General features: G+C 37.4%; 1 protein-coding gene across 1 annotated transcript in view; it reads right to left on the reverse strand.

Moving 5' to 3' along the window:
- Window positions 1-6,501: 6,501 nt before the first annotated feature.
- Window positions 6,502-6,634, reverse strand: part of foxj3 (forkhead box J3) — a 102,484-nt gene continuing 102,351 nt past the window's right edge. Inside the window, exon 12 of the mRNA XM_017450846.3 lies at window positions 6,502-6,634. This exon is cut by the window's right edge and continues 1,782 nt beyond it. The gene's annotated coding sequence lies outside the window, so the exon portion shown is untranslated.

The raw sequence follows: 6,634 nt of genomic DNA on the forward strand, positions 1-6,634 counted from the left end.
TACAGCCCCATTGGGAGAGGTGTACTATTCCTTTTCTAAGCGTTCCCATGTGCACTTTTGAGAATGAATGAGGGAATGAGAGCGTGAATGGGGAATAAAACACGGGTGTCCCAGCTCAGACACCATTCCACTCACATGCTCATATCATATATGCTCTCGTACGTCTTCTGGAGTAGACCTGGCATATACACATGACGTTTCGGAATTTTTGCCGGAGAAGTCCTGAATATGGCATTATTCCAATACCATAGCGAATGACGGGAAATATTGGACACCCCCTAACACCCACACTGTCAGGGACACAGATATGAATGATGTGTCCAAGTGTGTGACTTGATCGAGAGAATCAGGAAATCCCACATGCATGTAGCATGGAATTTCACCCGTCGGAATCCCCGATACACAGTAATGTAAAATAAATAAATAAATAAATAAATAATCTAGAGGAGCAAACAACCAAACACTGTTTGTTTTTGTTTAAAAAAAAGAAAAGAAAAGATTTACCATCACCATAGGAAACATTCGGCATCTAACTAGTCCTGCACCGTTTGACTCTGAGATGGATCATACCTCAACTCGCTCAGAATTCTTGGGAGACACGTGATCACTTTCCGTGCCATTCCCACGTGTCGTGAAATTCCCTATGTAACGTCACACGTACGTTTAACCCCCAAAATAAGTGGACTCATAAACCTACCTCAGCATAGACATGTGACATATCAAAACACTTGGCTCAATGAGGAGAACTGCGTTATGGGTATTCCGACTGCCATAAAGCCTATAAAATTAAAAACCTGAGTTAAATACAATCGTTACAGACACTGATGTGTCACACTGGTTATACTTCAACAAACACATACACATGTAGCTCCCTGTAATGGCTTGCATATGCCGCTGTATGTCTGCCTCGAATTTTGCATGGGCAAGCAACACTCACATTTTCTTCAGAAAATGCAAAATCTAATTCAAATTGACCACTTCATTCATCTCCAATAACCGCTTTATCTTGGTCTGGGATGCAGGGCATCTTGAGCCTATCCTGGGAACACTGTGCACAAGGCATATAAACACCCTGTACACACATTCACACACTCGTACACATCTAGGGGAAATTTAGCAAAGCCAGTCCACCAACCAGCATGTTTTTCGGGAGGTGAAAATGAGAAATCTTGGAGGAAAGCCACATGAACTTGAGTAGAACACGAAAAACTCCACACAGTAACCTAAGCTCAGAATCAATCCCAGGACCCTACAGCTGTGAGGTAGCGGCACCATACACTCCACCACCACAATCTACATATAATTATATGCAGTGTATGTCGTTCACCGAATTGAATGACACAGTACAAGTTCTTATTACTCTTACTCAGGCATGTCACGCACACCAAGAATATTGTGATTTGTACTTATTTATACAAACTTACATTTATTAAGGATATATACCCATTTCTATAAATTTAGTACAGATTCATTCACATAATATTGAAGTTTCAGAAAATTTGTGAACCATCAACTTACTGTGTTTAAAGAATAAAGAATGCTTACATCTTGAATCTGAAACAATACTTGGCACTTAAGTGCATTGAAAACACTTAACGATAACATTTTAATGTTCCTTCATTGGTCCTGCTTACAGTTAACCTGTATGTAATAGTATGAAGATTTTCATGTAGGTGGTGAATATTTATATAACTGCTGATCTCCTGGGATTTTTCACATACACACACACACACACACACACACACACACACACCTCTAGAGTGTACTTAGAATGGTGCAATAAAGAAAATAAAATATACAGTGTGCAGCAATTCTGCAGACTCAACATGAAAGTGCACCGGAAAAATCTGCAGAAATGGGATGATGCAATCATGTCAGCGTGGACCAGAATCTCCAACATCTTGTGGAATTCATGTCGTGAAAAATCGAGGCTGTTTTAGAGCGAAGGGAGGACCGACCCACTATTAGTAGTGTTCTTAATAAAGTGCTCAGTGAACGTATATAGGTTAGTTTAGACAGTATCAGCAAAAGTGTTTCATTAAAAAATGTAAAACAAAACAAAAAAACAAACAAACAAAAAAACAGTTCAACACTTATTTTCAGTCAACAAAAATAAATATTTTAAACTTTTAGAATTTTTAAGTTTAAGTATAAAATGTTAGCATCTGTTTCCAAACATTATGTAATTTAAAAAAAAACAAACAAAAAAAAACAAACCCAAACAAGTATTTAAAAAAAAAAATAAATAAAAATCACCATATCCACAGTAAATAAAACAAAACGTACTGTAACATTATCCATCAGAATATCAACATTATTTTGTCACCTTGCTCAGCCCTACTGCACACCCATGATGAACTGTTAGCCAGAACATATCAATGCTTATGATTTTGATAAACGGGACATCTACAAAAGTGATGGCTCATGCAAGAGACAAAGTTCCTGGGAGCTCATTTGAATGGCCTTGAATGAGAACGTGATCAGATAAAGCTTTTAAAACACAGCACACACTACAACGAATTTTTAAGTGGGATCAACATGTGCATGAGAAACATGTCTGATACTTGTAGCAAGATTTTAAAAAAAAACAAAAAAAACCCTCACAAGCAAACAATTCCACAGTGAAGTTAACATTTTATTTCTTTAAATTCCATTCATGCATATCTGGGGGCAGGGGGGTTGTACTGACGATCCTAATGACACTTTACACGGAGTTATGTTACAGCACTAAACCAATACAAGGAGTAGCTGTGTCATTTTGTCGGACAGCAAAAGTAATAAACCGTGCAATAACAAAGGGAAAAAAAAAAGAAAAAATACAAGAAATGACAGACAATGCAAACAGAAAACAAAGATTAAAATACATAAACATTAACACAATTTTTAACCATAGTACAGGTAAAAGGTAGTGTCACACAAAAAGCCAACGCACATATATACAATATAGAGATATATACACATATTGTATCACCCTCAGATTGGACAATAACAAAATACTCTGTATGCTTCTCACGTTTCTTTTGCAGGTGAAGCCAACAATCCCAATCCCAACCCCCCACCCCCCCCTCCCCCTGCCAAAAAAAAAGGACAATTGAAAAGACATGTATTTACAACAAGCACAACACCATACCAACAATTACTAAAATAGGCCTCAAATACCATATGTTGTTGGCAGTTTTCTCCTTTAAGTGTAACTAGGCTTCTCATTCAGTCCCCTTTTTATAATAATCTCTCAGGCAGGTGCATTTCCATTTGTTTACTAAACGGAGAATTTTTCTTTACACACCTTTCACACAACACTCGCACAAAGGGAGCAACTATTTTTGAGCACTACTACATTAGTTGTATTCATACACTCCGTCAGCTCGGTTCTCACTTTCCTTTCACCCCAACTATGAAGAACACCCATCACGTGCTTCCTTTAAAATGTAGCTTCAAGCCTTTGCCATACATTATATCCATGTCTTTCAATCTCATTTACCAGTTCACAATACCTACAGCATATTTCCAAGTCTGGTTTTGGCAGCATACCAAGACAAATACTCAAATATGGTGCCAGATGAAAATGTTTTGAGGGCAAAGGTCTGTCAAATGTCCATATCCTAACATGTACAATAGATATATGTACAACAGTTGTGCTTCCAAAATCTGCTTCTTTTAAAAGTGCACTGTAAGCAATGACTAGTAAGCAGTTAAAAACACTTTCTAGGCATCATAAAAATGGGTCATGGGAGGGGTAACACTCAGTTACAAAACTTATAACCTAACTTATAAAAAGACAAGATAAGCCGGGACAGGAAAAATGATAAACATGGACAGTGGATACTGGTCTAAACACACTGGGGGAAATGTGCAGTCACTCTTGACTCATACAACAAACTCTAACAATATTCTGAATGAATGGTACTGGGTGATTTATTGTTATTTAGATTACTTTAGAGATTACGTTAAAACTTGTATGCAATATTGTTTTGCAAAATAACAGACAATAATGTGACATTAACTTAATGTTAATTAAACCCTCTTTCACACTGAAAACCCGACACACCGCCAGTAAATCTCTAGTGGCATGTTCAGGCTTTACAGCTTTCCGACAGTATTTTACCAGGATGCGTACATTCATTGCCATGAAAATCCTGTAACACAGAATAGGTCTTTAAAGAAGAGCATTTGTGGTGACAGTGTGTGGTCTTTGCAGTGGCATCTTCAGGTGCAGTTTTGAGTGTATAACCAGCCTCATGCATACATAAAAGCACAGATGGCTCTGAAAATATTGCAGCTCAGAGTGGTACCGGGCATCATGGAGTTTGTTTGGTAACGTTTTAGTGGTATTTGTAGGACTCAAATACCATTTGATTTATATAGATAAATTTAATATATATGTAAAAGACAGGGCTTTTTAAGTCATTCCAGCATTACAACATTGGTAAGTGGTGTAAAAGGAACAATAATCTGTAGATTCTTTAATACTGAAATACAAAACATGATTGTCTACAGATCACACTCATGATAACTTGTCAAAATATCAAATACTAATGTGTAATCATATACCCATTAATAGTAAAATTAATTTCATAAAGAAAAGAATTAAGAGGTTAGCTTGGGCAGGGTCAAATTCATGAGCAGAGGTGTTGAAGACTCACATGGTTAGGTAACACACCGATCCCACTGGTCCGTTCCATTAATACCGACATCTATGACTTTTCTAACATACAGTGGTGCTTGAAACCCTTTAGAATTTTCTATATATCTGCATAAATATGACCTAAAACATTATCGGATTTTCACACAAATCCTAGAAGTAGACAAGCAAAACCCGATTTACCAAATGAGACAAAATAATATACTTGGTCAATTATTTATTGAGGAAAATGATCCGATATTACATAAAATCTATGGAAAAGTGTGTGAACCTCTAGGATTAGCAGTTTAATTTGAAGGTGAAATTAGAGTCAGGTGTTTTCAATCAATGGGATGACGATCAGATGCGAGTGAACACCCTGTCTTATTTAAAAGAACAGGGATTGATCAGAGTCTGATCTTCACAACACGTGTTTGTGGAAGTGTATCATGGCACGAACAAAGGAGATTTCTGAGGACCTCAGAAAAGAGTTGTTGTTGCTCATCAGGCTGGAAAAGGTTACAAAACCATCCCTAAAGAGTTTGGACTCCACCGATCCACATTCAGACAGACCGTGTACAAACGGAAAACACTGCATTCCAGCATAAGAACCTTCTGCCACCCGTGAAACATGGTGGTGGTAGTGTCATGTTTTGCTGTATCTGTGCCAGGAAGGCTTTCCATCACTGATGGAACAATGAATTCTGAATTATACCAGCGAATTCTAAAGGAGAATGTCAGGACATCCGTCAATGATCTGAATCTGAAGAGAAAGTGGGTCATGCAGTAAGACAATAATCCTAAACACACGAGTCATTCTACCAGAGAACGGTTAAAGAAGAATAAAGTGAATGTTTGGGAATGACCGAGTCAAAGTCCTGATCTTAATCCAATAGAAATGTTGTGGAAGAACCTGAAGCGAGCAGTTCATGTGAGGAAACACACCAACATCCCAGAGCTGAAGCTGTTCTGTACTGAGGAACGGGATAAAACTCCTCCAAGCCGACGCGCAGGACGGATCAACACTTACCCCAAACGTTTAGTTGCAGTCATTACTGCACAAGGGATTCACACCAGATACTGAAAACAAAGGTGCACATACTTTTACTCCTCACAGACATGTAATATTGGATCATTTCCCTCAATAAATAGATGTCCAAGTATAACATTTTTGTCTCACTTGTTTAATTGGGATCTCCGTGTCTACTTTTGGGACTTGTGTGAAGATTTGATGGTTTAGGTCAGGGGTTCCCAAACTTTCCCAGGGCGAGGCCCCCCAAATGGCATTAACATTTGACCGAGGCCCCCCTTTTGCAAGATTTCTTTAAAACACATTAAAATACAGACTTCTGAATATATCCCCCTTTTTTATTAATAATTACATCTTTACATTACATTGGGAATTGAGTGTGTGTGTGTGTGTGTGTGTGTGTGTGTGTGTGTGTGTGTGTGTGTGTGTGTGTGTGTGTGTGTGGTTGTCTGAGAGTGAGAAAGAGAAAACATACTAGAAGGAGGGATGGGCTTGGTGGCTCCAACACAGTTTGTCAAGCCTGGGCTTTATGTCTGTCAGTGTCATACGCATGTCACTGTCCACATGTATACTTGCTCTGTGCTTTAAGTATTTTTAAAGTGGAAAAGCCAGACATATGTAGTTGCTGCAAAAGGGAGTTAGGAATAGTAAATGTGATTTTAATATGTACTGTTACAAATAACATGTTACAGTAATGCGCATATTATATATATATATATATATATATATATATATATATATATATATATATATATATATATATATATATATATATATATATATTTATTTATTTCTTCTTTTTTTTTTTTAAATAATGTATTTATTTATTTTTCGCAACAAATAGTTGAGGCCCCCACCTTGAAAACCACTGGTTTAGGTCATACTTATGCAGAAATACAGAAAATTCTAAAGGGTTCACAAACTTTCAAAGCGTCATGCTTCTTCTACAAATCACTCTTTTCATGGCTGCTCAGAAGACACTG

This window comes from Ictalurus punctatus, chromosome 21 (assembly GCF_001660625.3).
Source record: "Ictalurus punctatus breed USDA103 chromosome 21, Coco_2.0, whole genome shotgun sequence".
Lineage (NCBI taxonomy): Eukaryota > Metazoa > Chordata > Actinopteri > Siluriformes > Ictaluridae > Ictalurus > Ictalurus punctatus.